The 19,049-nt window shown below is 53.0% G+C and overlaps 3 long non-coding RNA genes across 3 annotated transcripts; all 3 read right to left on the reverse strand.

Moving 5' to 3' along the window:
* Positions 1-1,781: 1,781 nt before the first annotated feature.
* On the reverse strand, positions 1,782-6,706 carry LOC108503285. The gene is made up of 3 exons (XR_001876788.1): positions 3,884-6,706; positions 3,246-3,372; positions 1,782-1,976 (listed from the first exon to the last, which is right to left on the reverse strand). It is a non-coding gene; the product is annotated as an uncharacterized LOC108503285 (long non-coding RNA).
* A 1,038-nt stretch (positions 6,707-7,744) lies between these two features.
* On the reverse strand, positions 7,745-14,784 carry LOC108503286. Its single transcript, XR_001876789.1, has 3 exons — positions 14,584-14,784; positions 11,778-11,926; positions 7,745-7,779 (listed from the first exon to the last, which is right to left on the reverse strand). It is a non-coding gene; the product is annotated as an uncharacterized LOC108503286 (long non-coding RNA).
* A 2,534-nt stretch (positions 14,785-17,318) lies between these two features.
* LOC108503288 lies at positions 17,319-19,043 on the reverse strand. Its single transcript, XR_001876790.1, has 2 exons — positions 18,498-19,043; positions 17,319-18,452 (listed from the first exon to the last, which is right to left on the reverse strand). It is a non-coding gene; the product is annotated as an uncharacterized LOC108503288 (long non-coding RNA).
* Positions 19,044-19,049: the final 6 nt, after the last annotated feature.

The following is a 19,049-nucleotide window of genomic DNA, read 5'->3' on the forward strand; positions in this document are numbered from 1 at the left end:
GTGCTGTACCGTGCCGCACCGGGCCGGTCCGGGACACCCGCGCTCGCCGCCCGGCTCCCCCCGCCGTCACGTGACCGCGCGGTCACCGGCACGGGCCGCGCGCCGCCGGCCCCGCCCCGCCCCGCAGCGCCCCCTGGCGGCCCCGCGCCACGGGAGGACCGCGGGGGCGGGGCCGTCATGGCGGCCGTGAGGGAGGCGGGTACTGCGGCTGCCTCAGCACCGCCTCGGGCAGGCGTGCCAGGGTGTCCGTCCGCACCCCGCGGAACCACAGCATCACTGAGGTCGGAAAAGACCTCTGAGATTACCAGTGACCGAACACCACCTTGTCAACCAGACCATGGCACTGAGTGCCATGTCCACTCCCTGAACACCTCTAGGGGTGGTGATTCCGCCACCTCCCAGTCCATTCCAGTGTCTAATAACCCTTTGTGTGAGGAAATTCTTCTTGATGTCCAACCTGAACCTCCCGTGTGCAACTTAAGACAATGATCTCTCGTCCTCAGCCCACCATCATGGACAGGTGTGGGTGCAGGGGTGTGAACTCACACCCCACACCATCACAACATCAGTAAGGTTGGAAAAGACTTCCAAGACCATCGAGTCCACCCTGTGCCCAATCCCCACCTTGTCACCCAGCCCAGAGCACGGAGTGCCACGTCCAGTCCTTCCTTGGGCACCTCCAGGGACAGTGACTCCACCACCTCCCTGGGCAGACCCTTCCAGTGTCTAATCACCCTTTCTGTGAAGAAATTCCTCCTGATCTCTGACCCAAAACTTTTTGTGTGCTCATAGAACTGCCAGAACTGAAGGGAAAGCCCATTTAACCTCGTTATTCCCAGTTATTCTCACATAACTAGATGTTCTCTAGAAGTTCCTGCCAGGAATCCATGCATTTTGCATGGACCTTTTTGGGTGATTTTCCAAGGATCCTGCTGCTGCACTGGTCAGGTCACTGTAACTGGTTAATTCCCAGCCACATTATGCCCAAATTTACAAATCGTGCTGCTCCAGCTCTCTGGGGAATTACACAGTGGTTTGTGCAGTGAGGGGCCAGGCAGGAGGGACACAAGCTGAGCAAATGGAGGTGGAGCTGAAAAAACATCATGAGAAGTCTACAGGATACCCAAAGAATATTTTCCATTCACTTGAAGCACAGTCTTTTTCTTCGGGATTTCTTATCATGTTGCAGTAAAACTTTCATTACTCAAATTAAGAGCTATGAATGGATATTAAACAGGATTTTTTTGATTGCCAGTGGGTTGGAAAACAGCTATTGTTCTGCACTAGTTCTCAAATTATTTTTAAAATATTAAAGAGCTAAGATAATGTATGAAGAATGGAGTGGGCTACCTGGATATGCACATCCCAACTCCAAGGGGGGTGGGAGAAGAAAGTTAAATAGTTTTATGGAGGCTGAATAATGAAGAGAGAGGGGCCAAGCAGCTCAGATGGTGCAGAAAAACACCCAGGGAGGCAGTAGCATCAGCACCTGGGAATTTTGGGTTGTTTAGTATTACTTACATTTGCAAAAACCAGCAAATACAGCACCAGGTATAACCCAGAGCCAGCTGATGCTAACAGGCCTTTCCCTTTCTTTTTTCCAGAGGAATGCTACAACTTTGCTATCCTAGCCCCTGGCTAACAAAAATCACACGCAGGAACTGCTTTTAAAGACAGGCAGACTTTAAAATAGATATTTTGAAGATATTATGGTATTATTTATTTATATGAGAAAATATATATTTATTTATCTGATAATATTATTTATTTTATCTTTATAGTATAAATTTTAAAGATATTATGTATGCAGCTGGCAGACGCCTTTCTACTCCAGGATGGAGGGAGAGCAGCAGCACCTGCAGCTGATGAATTTGGGGAAGCCAAGCACAGTGCGCACACCCCTCCCGAGGTTCCATGCTGTTTATGGGACAATTGCAAAGGCTTCTCCTTCTCCATCGCTGCCAGAAGGAAATCGTCTAAATCACACAGAAAAAAAGGTTATTTCTCTGAGCCAGAAAAATGGGTGATATAAATTTCCTCTTCAGTGAAACAGGCGTAAAAAAGCAACTAGAGTGGGATGGGTATAAGAACACCAGAACTGCACACTGGGGCATGACAGTCTGGAGGGTTTGGATCCGCATCCCGAGGATCCCCAGTGCCCAGACTGGCCCTGGATCCCCCTGGCAGCTCCCTGGCCTTGGGAGAGCTACACTAATTGGTTCTCCCCGCAGGGCCTTAGGTGGGAGGAATGGCAAGTGCTGCACACAGAAAATAAAGCCTGTTCCCACCCCTCTCCGGCTGACAGCATGCGGGGAAGGCGCTGCCTTCAAATGCCGTGGCTCTGCCCCGCTGAAATTAGAAATTCCCAGCTTCCCAGTGGCAGGGAAGGCGGCTGTGCATGTGCTTTTCCACCCCAAAGCATGGCTTTCCTTTGTATCCATAAAAAGCCAACTAATATACTCCTTCCAATTAAGCTGTGATATGAACTGCACTTTGAAAGTTCTTAATCCATTCTCTGGTTCATTAACTCGGAAAATTTCATCCCCATGGTTAGCCCTATCAGAGAGGATGGAATGCCTGGCACCAATTAGTTCTAATAACGAGCTAAATTGTGCACAGATTTCGGAGTCTGTCATTAGTATGAGAAAATGGGACAGCTCCTCTCAGAATAGAGGATCTTACTGGACGTTCCTTTAATTTGTCTTTGGCGAACAACTCCTCCTGCAGACAAAGAAACTAATTGATTTGATGAGTTACAGACGCCTGCTGGGTGGCACCTCCCCTGCTGCTGAGCGAGGAGCCCCAGCCAAAAAATAGTGTCAACATTACTCTGAGATGTTGCTCTCCTGCTTGCTCACGTTCCGTTGCTTTGAGGAGTGTCCTGTTTGTGCCGCCAGTTTGCTCAGACACTGATTTTCTTTCAGGGGTTGAACTGGAAATTTGTAAATTAAAGAGACTGTGGGTGCCTCCCAGGCCAGGAGGCTCCCTTGTTGAGCGAGGGAGAAGCTCTTGGATTTGGGGAAGCTGAGGAGCTGTGAGGACAAACCGGAGCCTTCCTGGGGGCTGTTTCCAACTCCTCTTTTTCAAGGCACACTTAAAATATTCTCAAAAGAAACAAAGGTAGGTGATAGTGGTTGTGAGATACGTGTCATCCTTCTCTTACAAACACATAAGGGAAAGGGTAAAAGATTAGGGGTCACTTCTGAAGAGATGGACATTAAATAACTGATGGTTCCTAAACCTACCACAGCCTGTAACACAGTGTCTTCACGTCATTTTACTCAGGATTTTTGGTACTGCCACAGTTTAATACTCACTAAATAACCTGAAGAAGCAAAGGAAGGATTTCACCGTGTCTTCTTCATTGCTCTCCTGAAAAAAGTAAAAGTGTCTGTTGTGCTGTTAGTGCTTGAGCTAAACCAGAAATATGCCTTTGCCACTAAGAAGGAGACATGCCATGAAAACTAAAAGATAACTTATTTCCTCAGAGATGTTTGCATGCTGCCAGCATGCCCTAAAGTCCTGCCTCTTTTCTGCAGCCCAGGACAGCACCAAGTCTTTACCACAGTGGAGAGCAGAGGCAGAGAAGGGGAGAGAGGTGTCAGTGAGGGCAGCCCAGCCCTGCTTCCCCAGGGATGTGAGGCGGGCAGCAGCGTGACTCCTGACGTGAGCACACGGATCTCATTTCCCGGTGTCATGGGATCACGGGGTGACAGAACGGTTTGGGTGTAAGTCAGAGGGGTGCCTGCTTGAACCCTGGGTTTCCATATCTCTAAGAGTGCTGCCTGCAGGTGAACCCAGGTGAAAATCCTCATCTCGTGCCACTGAGGCGACCTGGTGTCAGGTTCCTCGGGAGGCATCGCCTTTCATGCACCTCCTTTACCTTCGAGCAGTGTAGCAGCCTGGAAACGTGGCAGCTCCTCAGTTGGCAAGCTGTGGATTGTCTGTCACTGCCAGGGAAAATATAAATGATCGCAGGCACTTTAGCATTTCGATTTCCTAGATGCTGGCAGACACTCCGCAGCGTGAGCTGCTGCATGCAAGTGATGACCTTCAGGAATGCTGGCGTCTCCCAGTGGCGAAGCAGCAGGAGCATGAATCAGCAGAAGGGAGCAAGGAAAAAAAAAAGATGGTTAAAAAGGAGCCTGCTGTTTGCAGTAAGTTTAAAAAAATTTCCTCCTGGTCCTCCAGTCAGATTTATTAGCAGCGACCTTGGCACTTGCAGAGCCCCCTGCGCAAAAGCCAGGCCCATGCTTGCAGATTTATTGCACAGTCGGGGCCTTCGCCAGCCCAGTCACCGCATTTCACCCCTGCTGTAATTTAGATTTTAAATCCAAAAGGAAACAAACCCATTCTTCCAGTCTAAGCACAAACGGCCTCCAAGTGAGGCTCTGAAAGACGAGCACAGAGCCCGGGGCTGTGTGCAGGCACCTGTAGGACCAGAGAAAGCAGCACCACAGGGGAATCCAGAGCAGGGACTTCTCAGGAGTCCTTGGTTAGACTGAACCATGAGCCACCCACCCAGGGAGCAGGTGAGGGGTGAGGAGAGGCATTTTCTCCAGCCTCTGGTTTGAAGTAGAGCTCCCTACGAGCTGTTTGGCAAGAACCAGACAGCACTGCAGCCCCTTCCTGGCAAATGCCACTGCCCATGGTTGCCATAAGTATTTCAGTCTCCCCAGTGTGTTTTGCACCTCATGCCCGTCAGCTATGGCCCCTGGGCACCACCTGGGCTACAAAGCCTCTCTGAACCCAGTGTCAAAGCACTGCCTTTGTCTGTGCAATTCTGTTTAGTAACAGTCACGATTCTCTGCCAGCTGTGAGACCCTGCCACATCGTCAGGACCTGCCTGACCACACTGTCAGGTGCTGCCCCTGCCCCACTCGCCCATTCCCGTGATGGGGAGTGGGATTGTGCCTGGCACAAATGCGACATGGTCCCAGTTTCTGCTCGGGGTCTGGCTGTCCCCAGCAAGAGCCCTCTCAGCACGGCCAGCAGCAGATGAACCCCCAGTACACCCCAGGCTGGCTGCCGCGATGTCCCTTCTGGGCCCCGGGGACCCTCGGGCCTCACTTGTGTTCTTTGCACATTTATTCCCGCTTTTTCTCCCCGGCCAGCGGGTGCTCTGCTGCCTTTGCTTGGATTTTCCAGCAGAGGGGGATGCAGCCTCATCGAAACCGTCCTCCTTGCCCAAAGCCTTCGAAGATGCCTTCACCTTCATCCTCAGTCAGGACCTCCCCTGACCTGGCAGTGCCCGCACCCACACCCCAACCCTCCCCGGGCACATGGGCACCGCGGGGTCCAGCAAATCTTGCTTTGAATTGCACAGAATAAATCCAAATCAGGGGATTTGATCAGTGCTGAGCTGTTCAAGAGACACGAACAAACACGAAGAGCAACGCCATGTCCCACGTCAGCCCCAGCCTGCCCGGTGGGACCATCTTTGGGGCTTTGTCCCCAGTGTTGTCACAGACAAGGGGGAGAGAACTGCGTGGCCCTTTGAAATGAGGGGGGGGAGAGAGAGGGCTGCAGACCAGGTGCTGTGAAGTGAAGCACAGGGAGGTGAGAGTTTTCGCTCAGGTATCACTGATGCCCACGCTCCTGCCTTGTGGGGAGGGAGCATCCAACTTGCTCCAGGTGTGAGGGGCAAGTCCCAGGTGATGCTTTTGCCTTTAGTGGAGGAAGAAACAACACATCTACAGGTACAAACAGCCTCCCATGAACCCAGTCAGTTGAGCTGCACTGATTTACCAGCCAAATACTCAACTTGTTGTCTCAGCACTTGGTAGGAGTCCTGAACCGAGCAGGGGGAACTTCATGTATGTTGATGCTGAAACCACTTCTTGCTCAGGAGCAGCAGGGAGCACCCAGCTCACTCTGCAGTCTCTCTTGCACGGGGTTTTGGGTGCTCTGGTGTCTGTATTGTCCTTTGTCATCTCCTCTGGAAGTCATGTTCCATTTCACAGAGCAGGGCTGTCTCAGGGAGCTGGGCACCTCGCACGCCGTCATGTCAGAGAGCTGCACTTCAAGGCTATTTCCTATCCAAAGCTCCTTCTTCCAGCCACCCAGTTATTTTCTCCTTGGCTGAATCATCTGAAAATAGTCTGCAGCCATCCTAGTTCTTCCTGCTTTGTATGCATGAGCAGGAAAGAGAATTTAGGATTTTGCTGTAATGCCATACACAAAAGCCTGCTGGAGTGCATCACTTTGATTAGCTCTTATTCTACAACCAAGAAAACAGAAAAGAATAAAAATAAGGGAGAGCCCAGCATGTGGCTGCTGTGTCTTGCTGCTTCAAGGCTGCTCGAAAAATCTGCCTGGTTGCTCAGGGCCCTCATCAGTGGCATATTTGTGCATATTCCAATAATTGGTTGGGTTTTATCCTCTTAATGAGAGAAAGAAGGGCAGGAACACTGTAATGATTTGCTCGCTAGCGCATCCCAAAACTTTGACTCTGGCAATAAACCAGCCCCATGCCTGACCCCGAGGCCTCCCCTTTGCTCGGTCACTTACTGCAGGCAGGTGACCCCCCTGACACCTCAGCACTCCACAGAGGGCACAGCAAAGCTTCCCAACCGCAAACAAGGCATCCCAGCTTGTGGAAGTCCAGGATGGAAAAATGTGGTTTAGATCTGGGAATTAAATTAGCAAAAGGGATGAAAAAGAAGAAAAATACCTCACATCCAAGCACACATCTTTGGCAGAATTCATGGCTGGAAAAAAGTGTTGGGCTGTGAATTTTGCAGACAGCTCTGATGTGTGATGGAATGGACCGAACTCCTTGTTCTAAACTGCCTGAACTTTGAGGATTTGATGCAGATCCAGATTTTAAATTTCCATTGGGGCCTTCCTCATTAAAACCAGAAGCAGAAGGATCTCGTTTCCCTTCAGAGGCTGTACCAGATATTAACCTGTCCCCTCTTCCTCTGTGCACTGGCCCCCTCCTCTTTATCCTCTCAGTTTTTGTAAGTCTTTGTCACAAGGCACTGACAAACCAAGTGGTCCTGGTTCTCAGACACAGAGCACTGCAGTTCTGAAAAACTGGGCTACAGAATTCAGTGCAAGTCTCTGCATATGGATTTTTTAAATAAACCTAATCCAAATAAAGCTCATCCGAAGCTGTGGGCATTCAAATCATGTCTAAAAACACAAGAACAGAGCAGAGACAGAATGTGACCGATGCTTCCCTGCTTCCCACCCAGCCAGGCGAGCACCAGTCATGAGACTCACACAGCTTAAATCCCACTGTTACACTTTCCCACCAGACAAATCCTACTTTATTAAACCAAAGTGCAAGGGAATTAGCAAAACCGCCTGTTTCCTTCACACTATAGTATATATAAGCAACCTAATCCATACGCCAAAGCTCCCACCGCTCTTAAAACCCCTCAGCTGGGAATTCCCGTCAGCAGCTCGCAGTCTCCCTCCTGTCAGCTCGGGATTACCTTTCCCTAACAGGGCACGGGAAGGAGAAAAACACGTGGGCACCTGCCAAATTCATCCCTGCGGCTCTGCCTCCACGGTGACCCCCGGCTGAGGGAGAACTGCGGGGATGGGCGCTGGGGCAAGGGGCGCACACCAGACTAATTAGTGCTCGGCTTTGCTCATTAAAGAGGCTCCTTTGGCTGACCTGACCAAATGCTTCCCGTTGTTTCGGTCTGTCCCACGGCTGCTGGGTCTGCTCAGCGGCCCGGGGAGGAGGGGGATTGATGAGCCAAGGAGGGATCTCCATCCCCTGCCTGCCCTGCCCGTCACCCCGCCTGGCAGGGGCAGCCCAAAACTCTGCGGAGAGAGAAAGGAAGTGCGAGTCAGTGCGAGGCCCGATGTTTCATTTACATGAGATAAGCGCCTTCATGTAGCAACTCGAAATCAAGGGTAATTGGCGGGGTTGGGAGGACGGTGTCTTTTGTTACACAAGGCGTAATGGGCCTCTTCGGAGGGAGCAGGAACCAGCCCTCCCGCGAGCGAATATTGCAGCCTGGAATAGTGATGTGCTACATCCTATTTCTCAGGAGGGAGGAAGGAAGGAAGGACACGTGAAAAGAAAATAGCAGTAAATGATCCCACTTCATCATTTTTTTTCCTGTAACCCTTCTGGCCTTACAAACAGGAACTTCATTTTAAACTAAAAATAAAGCATGATGCCTCTGTCGCAGTTGCGGTGGGTGTTCCCGAGGGCGCCGCTGGGCTCAGCCCGTTCCATATGCAGCCTGGGCAAGGCACGCTAGGAAAGTGCCTCCCTTTGCATTTGCTATATTTACATATCATCAGTTAGCAGGAGAACAGGATGTCCCAGGGGATCTGAAATAGGATATACCACACTCCAGCTCCTGGTCAGTTCAGCCACGGGCCAGGCCCGTATGACTGATCCTGGTCGCCTGTCAGCCCCTGGCTCCGGGACTGCCGGCGGTGCCCAGCAGGTGTTATCCATCCCCATTCCTGGCTGGCACACGGGCAGAGCGGCTGCGGCATCCCCAGCCTTCCTCAGACACGTGTGGCTGAGGCAGAGCAGAGCTGGGGAGGGGTGGAAAGCTCCTATTTCTCTTTCTGCCACACCTTTTTTTTTTTTTTTTTGTGAGGGCAGGGGAGATTTGTTCTGCTTTCAACAAAATCAGGTCTATGTTCTCCTCTACACGTAGTTTGTCATAGTAAACCCCCAGCACCCCTCAGGAGCCTTTCAGTACAAGGTGATGGTGCACAGCAAGGCATTTCCAGGCAGGAATGCCAGGGCAGGAGCAGAACCCCAGCACAGCTTCTCTCAGGCCTCTGGAGGGTCTCACAGGGGTGCAATGAGCAGAGCTGGAGAGGGTGGGTGGGCAGATGAGGGGTGGGTACCCCATTCTCTGCTAGAAGGGTGACACCTGGGAACTGCAGCCCCTGCAAGGCACGAGCTGTCCTGTCGGAAGCACGCTGGGTGCCCTGCCTACCTCACCACCTTGGATTTAAATGCCTTTCTCACACGCTGGGCATAGCTGCCAAGTATTGTGCCTTCAGTACATCACTCCACCTTGATTTCAAACCACTTCAGCTTGTGTTTGGGAGTGGTTTCCAAGCATTCAGCTCACCCATATCTTATCCACACTGGTTTCCTTTATGAGCTGCACCCACCACAGGTCCAGAGCTTTAAATGCAAACCCAAACAAATATGTGGTAGCGCTTCCCATTCCCACTGGACTGGCCTGGAGTGGGAGTGCAATGAGTCAGGAGTACCATAAAGGAAAGTGAAATAGATCCACCCTGAGCAGATGATAGGATCAGGACAGATTAGTAGCCTTGGATCAGATTCAAGGGTCAGCATAAATCTTTAATCTTTGCAAAGTCCTCGAGCCTCCCTCCCCTCACTGTCTCACATGCACACACACCAGGCATGACTAAACAGCTCTCTGTGGGGACGGCAGACGCTTCAGAAACTCCCGGCTGGTTTTGGTTTGCAAAATAAAACAATAAAGCTGCTCTCTGCTCTGTGAACCTGAGAACTTCCCTAGGCAGGCAGGTCACCACTGGATGCTGTGGGTGCTGCCCTGTCACACCATGGCCACGGGGGCTGTGCCCACAGGGCCCCTCCAGCCTGCCCTGATCCCACAGTCAGGCTGCAACACACTCAGCTGCTTAATGCATCGGGGAGAGCCAAGTGCAATCCCCACGCTGGGCCTGATTAGGTCCCGACTACATGATCTGCCAGGACGTCATTACTTATTATTCCTCTGTATTTGCTCCCCACTGACGCTGTGCTCAGTGGCCATAATCTGGATAGTTCCCAGGCTTCACGTGGAGCTGCAAGTGGTTCACTCAGGGAAATGCCAGGCTGCCCTGGGGGCTGTCCCATGGGGATGCTCTGTGGGCAGCGGAGGGGCTGGAGGAGTGGTGGGTACCAGCTTTGCACCCAACTGATGCGCTAAGGGAAAAGAAAGGAAAAAAAATATAGCAAAAAGCCCTGGCCTAGTTTTTGTTAGTTTTTGTTTCACTGTGCTGGGCTCAGGCTTGAAGGATGTGGTTTGGTGGTCAGCACATAAGACAGCAAATGAAAAAAAAAATCCTTTGATTAAATCCAGATCAGGTCTATGCAAGCTCCTCCTACAGCCATCGGGAAATCACACGAGGGAAAACCCTGCCCACGGTTGCTGCCTGTGGCTGGGCAGCACAGGATGTGACCCAGGTCCTGTGGACGCCCTGTCCTGCTCCGAGGGGGCCTTTGTCCCACGGAGCAAGGCGTCCCATCCCAGCACCAGGAGCACTCATTCCCCACGGGGGCTCTAGGACATCTATCTCACTGTGCATTAGGCTCCATCTCAAGCTTTCTTGATAGATTTATAACAATTCAAGTCACTCTCACCACTGCTCTGTGCACAAAGGGCCAGGCGAGTTCTGTATAAGTGAATATTTATATATTCCCATAAACATTTTTAATGGGAAATTGCCTAATATGCCTTATTAGAGGGAAAGCACGAGCAGCTGGCCGGGGGCGCCTGGCAGAGCTGCTGATGGTGAATGTGCTGTTGCTGCTGCACCTCACAGCTCTAATTGTTTCAGGAATCCTTTGACTCATGTTCTGAGCAGCTCCAGGATCTGCACGAAGATCTGTCTTGTCAGTCTCCTTAAAAACACCTTTGCCTCGCTCCTGGGTTCAAAAAGCTCGTGCTGCAAATGCCTCCTGACCTCAAGTGCCCAAGGTGCTTGCCGGAGTCCGGCTGCAGCTGGAAAACCCCTGTGCGGTCCTGCCTCACCCGCTCACGGCAGCTGGGCCCGGCTCTGCCACAGCAGGTGCCCAGCTGCTGCAGGCCCTGGGGACAAGGACCTGCCATCAGCCACCCCTCGCCCCAGGCAAGGTCCTGCAGGGCCTGGCCAGCCCCACACCTGCCCGTTCTGTCCTCCTGGCCGAGCTCTGTGTGCTTTCCCAGGGCTGCACAGACAGTGAGTCCCTGACAGGCTCTGCAGCACAGGGAAGCTGTGCCTGTGCTCGTGAGCTCCACTGAGGAGTTGGGGCACGGACCACGCAGGTCCTTGGCTTCCCCCGGGCACCGGGGATGTCACCGAGCACTGCAGTGCCAGCCTGCTCTGTTACTATGGGGACAAGCACCGCAGGGACAGCAGGAATAAATGTACAAAAATCCCCGGCAGCTTTGCTCCCAGGGTGGCAGTGGGGATCACCAAGGTGCCATGACCTGCCCTCCCTCCCCACCCCTTGCCCTGCTCCTTGGCCTCCCACCCCTTTCGACACCGGGCTCCTTCCTATCTCGTCCCGATCTGCGAGGCTGACAACTCAGAGCTTACACACAGCTGTGGTTACGGCCGGAAACGCCTCACGGCCGAGGCGGCGTGCCCGCTGCCCTGCCCCACGGGATGGGCACCCGGCTGCCCCGGGAGCATCCCTCGGGAGCACCAGGGGCCTTGTGCTGGGGCACAGCACAGAGGCAGCGCAGGGTCTGTGCTCCCCACCAGCTCAGGCTTTGCCATGGCCGTGTCAGCACGGGATGCAAAGCACCCACGGGAGCAGAGCGAGTCAGGCGTCTCACACTCACTCCTTATTCACTGGGCTACGTGAGCCAACGGCAGAGGCTGAATTCCCCTGACCTTTGGACACTCATTTAAACCATGGAAAGGGTGACAGGCGGGCAGGGAAAACAGGCAACGGCCTGGCGAGATGGCAGCAGGTGCCACTGCTGGAGCCTCCACCCCGGGCTGGTCCCCGAGCTGGGGGTGTCCATCACCCCAGAGCCTTCCAGCACCCAGTGTACTCATGAGACAGCTCGTGAGACAGCTGTGTGCTGGTGGTCCCATACCTGCTCCTCCTGGAGAAAGCCACTGCTCCGATGGGAATGGGCGTGCGGAGGGATCAGGACCAGCTGTGCTGCCCGGAGGAGCCGCTGCTCAGCGAGGCTGGTGACAGCTTTCCCGAGGGCATCGTCTTAGAAAGCGGCTCTTGGGAGGCCTGGTGATTCAAGGGGAAAGCTCTGCAACACTCATTCTGGGAAGTTTCCATTTGAATTGCTGCAAAGAGCAGTTTTTCCATGATAAACAGATTGCTTCAGTTCCCCAGTAGCACTGGGGGGGTCACCACCACCCCCTCCCTCCACGGCCCTTCCCGCACGGGGCCCTGAGTCATCCTCCAGCCCAAGGCTGGGCCGCGGGGCTGGCGCAGTGGGGCTGGGGCAGCAGGGCCCTGGGGGGTGGTGATGCCATGTGCTCCCAGCAGCCTCCCACACCACAGGGGAATTCAGCCCCAGAGCAGCCGGCACCACTTTGAGGTCAAATGTTTGTCTGAAATCAAGAACCAGAGAAAACCCCTCCCCAGCCACCTCCTGACCAGCGTGTGCAGAGCCAGGGCCCCTCTGAGGGTCCTGGGCTGGGACTGGGCTTCTTCATTCCTGAATGGGACTCTGACACTGGTGGGTCAAACACTTTGTGCACGCAATGCTTGTGGGAACCCTGCCTCCTGCCAGCCACGTCCTCATGCCACCAGGTGCTCTGGATCAAGAGGGGCTGCCCAGCACCCCACATTTCACTGCACCCCCAGAGCAGCACCCCAGCCTTGGCCGACCTTTGGGAGCAAACGCCACCCGTCTCCTCCCTGGGTTGACACCAAAACCAGGTCGGGGACTTTGCATCCCTGCCAGCTCCAAGGCAAACATCTAAGCAGTAGAGATCAGCGAGGGAGAGGAATCCCACTCCCTGTGCCTCTCTAATCCTGGAATAATGCATCCCGTGAAGTGCAGGCTGGATCCGGTCCAGCAGTCACGGAAGGCAGTGACAGACCTCCCACTGCTTTCAATGGGAGCAGAGCGAGCTGGGGTTTAATCAGCGTGGTACCAGCAGCAATAGCTCGTCAGCCTGAGCGCTCCTGAATACATTAGAATGCGTTGCCTATGCCCATAGGTCACATTTCATCTCAAATCACACCAATTTCACAACACACGCACTAATTCCATGTGATAATCATCAGCAACCGCTTCCATTGGGGATGAAGCGTTGCCCTGCTGTGCCCCGATCGATAGCTGGAGTCAAAGCCTGCCAGCAGGTCCCATGGCAGTGGGTGGAGGGCACTGGGAAAGGCCCCCAACATGGCCATAACCTTATTAATGATTCGGCATCCAGAATAGAAATAAGAGTTAAATCTTCCCTAAGCTGCTCAGCCCCACACTGGTGTTGGATACATCCTCAGGCAGCAACACAAACACGAGCTCCGTGCACACCCCGTGACAGGGATAAGCAATATTTCAGCCCTAATAGTTTGCATATTCATCAGGACTTTCAAAGCAGAATAGATCTCGGCCTTTCCTTCAGCTGCCACTGCAAGGAGGTGGCCGGGGAGCAGCACCAGAGGAGGGAATGCCACTGTACTTCCAGCAGCACCAGGGGCTGAAGGAAGGATAGAGCTGTACAGCAGAGAAAAGCTAATTATTCCTCTTGTGTGACAGCTCAGGCAACCACAGACTGCAGCCACCATTCCTCGACCGGAGCTGTTGTTAAGGAAACAATAAACTGGGATCCCATCCTGGGTACTGGAATAATGAGCAGAGGTCAGGAGAGCAGGTAAAATGGACCTCTGAGGGCAAGCCCAAGGCTCAGCAGCCAACACAGCTCTGCCTCCTCAGCATTTTTGCCCTCACAGATGGAGATGGGCAGTGCTGAGATGGCCGAGGGTCCGGCACCCCCAGCAAACACCCACCTGCCTGAGCCAGACCCGGCCTGAGCACTGGGCAGGGCTGCAGCCCCACAAGGGGGGAGAGTTGGGTGCCAGGAACAACCAGCCCAGGACAAACCTTATCCAGGTCCCACCATCCCATGGGCAGCACCACACACAGGAGGAGATGGGGATCTGCCTTTTATCTCCAGGCATTCCCTCAGCTGTGTGGTGTTACCCAGCCTGCCCCCTTTGCAGTTTTTAACTTGACACATGTGGTGAAAAACCCTTCCCTGGCAGAGCTTTCCTGTTTGGCCATTTCCAAAGGCACTGGGTGTAATGGCAATAACTGACTCCATGGCGTGATGTGCCTGGGGCAAAAACACACCTGGGGGAAAGAGAAATGTCTAAGAAATAAATTATTCCAAAATAGGTAGAAATGTCAGCCTTCATTTCCAACCCCAGCACAGCACATGGTGCCCTGGGAGCGTGGGCATGAGAGCTCCATTGTTCCCAGTATTCCCAGTGGTGCAGAGGTGCTGCTTGCCCAGGGCCACTAACGGAGTAGTCAATGAAGGGGCCAATTAGCAGCTCTCACCTGGCACGGAGAGGCATTTGGGTAGTTCTCAAAGTTCTCAAAGTGCCGTGAACTGCCAGGAGAAGGGCAGTGGGAAAGGTCTGGAACGCAGGGGAGCTGTGAGAGCCACGTCTCCTGGCTCGGGCAGCACGCCGGGAGTCAGGGTTACAAAACATGGACACCCCGTGTCACATACCGGGGTCAGTGTCACCGGCCCCGCGGGTAGGGTTACACCACCTCAGCCCCGCACAGGAACTGTGCCTGCAGCCCTGTGGAGATCATCCCACCCCTGCCCCCACTGCCCGGGCATTCCCGACCCTCCCCTTCCATCCCGAGCATCGCACCCAATATCTAAAGGAAAAAAAAAAAAAAAAGACTTGCTCAAGACCTGCTGCTTTTTCCACGGTGAAGCAGAAACAGCAATTATCTGGTTCAGTCTGGTGCTGCTGGCCTGGAACATGCCATGACAACGTGTTTCTCGTTTCAAAGCCTCTTTTGTACTAGGACACAGTTCAAGGGATCTTGCAATGCCTGCATTTGTAAACACGCCGCACTTGCAGCTACACGCTCTGCAGATGAAAGCCAAGGCGGAGCACCAGGGCCCTCTCCCTGTGTCACGGCCGGGCACCGGGAGCTCCCCCTGCTCCCCCGCCGCAGCAGGACGTGCTGAATCAGGGCCTCGGCAGCCCCGGGGCTGGGCAACCATGCGTGGTCCTCAAAAGTCATGGCACGTTCAGAAAAATGGAGTCCTGGAAAAGGGAGGGGAAAAAAAATCACAGCAAAAAATGTGCGTCACTGCAGATTATTTTAGGCCTTGGTCCATGCATAATGCAAATAAGCAGCTCCCGGGGTACATGCCTGTAAAAACCATCCAGTCCCACAGCACTCGGTTATAGGAGCTTTCCAAACAGGTGGTGAAAAGCTAAAATTATGTGTCTGTGTGTCCTCACCGGGGTTAGGAAAGGCCCTGGCTCCCGGGAAGGCTCTTCCCCTGCCTCCACAGGGCTGGTATGAAACGGGACCGAGACATTAAAAAATTCAGGAGCGTTTCTTTCCTTTTGAGGCAATCCTGGGCTCCCTCTCACCAAACCACGCTCAGCACCCCCACAGCACCCTTTGATCTGCCCGAACCCGCTGCCCCCTCGTGCCCGCTCTTCACACACCCCGACTTTATATTTTTGCTTTTTCTAAAAATCGTTGTATCCTCCTCGCCTGACTTCAAGGAGTCGCTCGGGAAGCCCTATTTATGGGTTGAAATGCTGCTGAAAGAGTTATTGCCGTGTTATTCAGCTGTTGTGCCAAGCCTGCATGGGGATCGGGTTTCTGCTGAAAGGGTGCCAGGCACGTCTTTTTCCAGGAACCAGCAGCCGTATTTAGCCTCCGGCTGCACATGAAAGACTGCAGTCGGAAACGTGACATTGTGTCAACATTTGAGGCAGGTCAGAGCTGGGTGAGACCATGAAAACAAGTCCAGGGAACTCTGCACACCCCGCCGGGGCTGCCCGGCGCTGGCGCCGTGCCGGGGGTCGCCCCTCCATCGCCCTCCTCCCTGGATGCCCCCTTGGCTCCGGGATGCAGCGCCGGGCTCTGCCCGCGGTGAGTGCGCAGGGCAGGGGCTGTTCGGGGTCCCCGCCCGGTGCCACCACAGGGGCAGCCCCTGCCCCACGACGTGGCCGGTGCCCTGCCCCACAGAACTCACCTGTCCCGCTGGCACGCCGCCAGGGCAGCAGAGAAAATCCCTGGCTCGTAATTATCCTTTGCTTCCCGGATAAATGTTCTCTCTTCCACTCTTTTTTTACAATTCTCTCCCCCCCCCATAACTGAAGATCTGGGGTTGCTGTGAGTCCTCCCACCATGGGACAAAGTGGGTCAGGAGATGGAGACCGAAGGGGAGTAAGAGCTGTGAAAAGGAGCCAGAAATCCAGCGGGTCCTGAGGCTGGAGGTGCCCTGTGCTGAGCACCAAATGGGGGTTACTACAGTTGCCTTCAGTGAGATCAATATTTAGGCCTAATTAAAACAAACACAGCATGAACGCCAGGAAGTGTGAAGGCCCCAAACACATTAAGCAGCCCTGCACTTTTTTCTAGTATTACTTAAGCTAACATTTCTTTGAGCTAATTCTAACCACAGTCTAACAGCAGCCCCTGGGCGCCTGCCTCTCTCTGCAGGGTCCCAGAGGTGCTGCAGCCCAGGACTGAGCAAAGCTGGACCAGTTGGGCCCTTAAACACTCCCCACGTTTTGTGCTTCATCTGTGAAAATCCAAAATCCCCCCCTGAAGTGCCTGTGCCCCATCCCCACAGAGGCAGCACCGCCAGGAAACCGAGTCCTCCCACCCATCCCTTCGCTTCTCCCATCTTGTGCCTTCGGGAGAGGTTTGGGATCAACAACATCTTGTGCAGAGGCCATATGTGGCTCATACCCCCAGCCCTTGCAGCAGCAGTGAGTGAAGGCACAGGGCTGCTCCACCACCTGCTGAAAGTCCCAAACCAGGGACACCCAGGACATGTGGAGGTAGCAGGGATTGCTCCCAGCCAAGGTAGGACCTGGCCCTTGCACCCCTCAGCCTCAAGGGGCCGGTGGGCACAATCCTGGCAGTCCTGTGGCAGCTCTGACACAGGCTGAGGGCACTGGTAAAGCAAAACCAGTTTGCAACAAGCCCATTTTCCACCAGGTACCAGGCAAAGCCTGTGGACACGCTGCATCCTCCATGGCGAGGGGCTGCCTCCTCCCCATGGAGCTTGGAGCCCAGGAGCCAAATGCCAGACACAGGGAGCACAACGTGACATCAGGAGAGAGCAGGAAAGCCAGCCAGGCTCTCCTGGCACCTCCTGCGGGTTGGGAGCGAAAAAAATCCCTGGAGGTGCCAAGGGAGTTAAAATAAATAAATCTCTCTGGTGACAGGGGTAATGGGACCCTGAGCTCCTTCGGGCACCCATGGCAGAGGAGACATGGGGGCAGCGAGGAGACTCCTGCTACCCCCTGCACCCCGAAATCCCCACTTCTTTCTGCACCCCGAGATCCTGCTCCCCTCTGCACCATCCCATCGCCATCCACTGCTGGACCAGACCACACAGAATGACCCTGCTCAAACATTTCAAAGCACAGGAGGCAAACCCTTATCTTCCACAGGAAAAGAATTATTTTATTAAGCATTTTTAAACAACTACTTAACATTTACTCAAGATAAAAATATGTACAATATCCCACCTTGAAGGCAACTCCAAAATATAAACACTGTACCTCTCCCGAGAGAAAAACGGAATATTCTTCTCTTCAAAAAAAAAAAAAAAAAGACAACCCAGAAACAAGAATACATTCATATTTCTCACTTCTTTATGCTCAAGTAGTTATACAAATAATAAACATCTGAAACGTTTTACCTTTTAATATATTTATATAATATATATATATATTTATAACAGGATTTTACAAATAAAGGCAACAACTGTTTACCAAAAAAACCAAAAAACCAACAACAAAATAAACGTTAGAACACAATCTGCAATCAAGCATAGTGCATCTCAACAGCTGGTGCAATGGGAGGGCGACAGGAGGATCCAGACAACGGGGTTCTGGTCACCAGTTCTCAAAACCAGTCAGAAAAAAACCACCAAAGAGCACTGCCTTTTGCAGTGAAGTTTGGGGTTTTTTCCTTAAAAAAAAAGGCTAAATGGGAGATGATGTTCCTCTGCAGAGAAAGCCCCTTGCAGTTTAACAGTGTCACCAGCCAACCCCTCTCTCTCTAACACAGGGATGTGAGCCAGGGTTTGCCAAGGAGACTGAGGAATTCAGATGCTCAAACCCTGCCGGGATCGGACTCCTCTGAAAATCCCAGCCTTTTCATTTTCCAAAGGCACTGACAGGGGCACATTCAGCAGGGATTGTGCTGCCCACTCCGGCTGAACTGCTCCCTCTGGCACAGAGCTCCCCCCTGGCCCAGCCAGGAGCAGCTGGGCCGGGAAAACCTGGAGATTCCCGACAGACCCAGTGAGACTGCACAGCAGCAGCGGGAGAGGCCGGAGTCAGGTGCAACAAGCCAAGTGATCCATGGGATATTTCCTCCCCAACCCGGCCCAAAGTAGCAGCTCAAGTTACAGGAAGGGGCGCAGGTTAATTGATTTATTAGATGTATGCCATGGAAAGCTCCAAGCAGCAGCTACCTTTTATTTCTGAAAAACAGATAAATGCATCAGCAAAGGTGTGGAGAGAAACCCGTCTTAGGTCTACCTGACCCTGCATGACCAAGCAGTGACCACTGCCCTGCTCCTCCTGGTGCCACTGCCACCCCCACAGTGACCACTGCCCTGCTCCTCCTACACTCCTGGTGGCATTGCCACCACCACCACACCACGCCTGGGGTCACTCAGACACTGGTGACCAGTGGAGCACCCACCAGTCCAGCTGGAACTGGACAGGGAGCCGTTGCCTTGGGAGCCGTTCAGGGAAGTACCGTGTTTCACGTCCAGGTATTCTGGATGTGCAGACCCTCAAACCAAGTCTGCCCAATGGAATATTTTTTCACAGCTTTGCAGTACAGTCGCAGCTGACCGAGTCAACTGTTGCTCTGTAGATGTGGAGAGGGAAGAAGGGCAGGGGTAAAGCACAACCCCCTTCTTTTTACTTTTTAATCTTTTGGAAGAAGTTGTGAATCGCGGAGCTGGGCACATCCTTCATCCTTCTCCAAGCTACCTGACAAGTCAGAGAAAAGGGGATTTAGCTTCCTATGTGCAGTGAACCTTATCCCCACACCTCAGTCCAGCCAATATAGAAAAGGGAAACAGTCTCAAACTAAAAAAAAAAAAAAAAAAAAAAAAAAAAAAAGAAAAAAAGAAAAAGAACCAGTCACACTGTG

Source organism: Lepidothrix coronata, unplaced genomic scaffold, assembly GCF_001604755.1.
Source record: "Lepidothrix coronata isolate B3197 unplaced genomic scaffold, Lepidothrix_coronata-1.0 Scaffold134, whole genome shotgun sequence".
NCBI classification, from domain to species: Eukaryota; Metazoa; Chordata; class Aves; order Passeriformes; family Pipridae; genus Lepidothrix; species Lepidothrix coronata.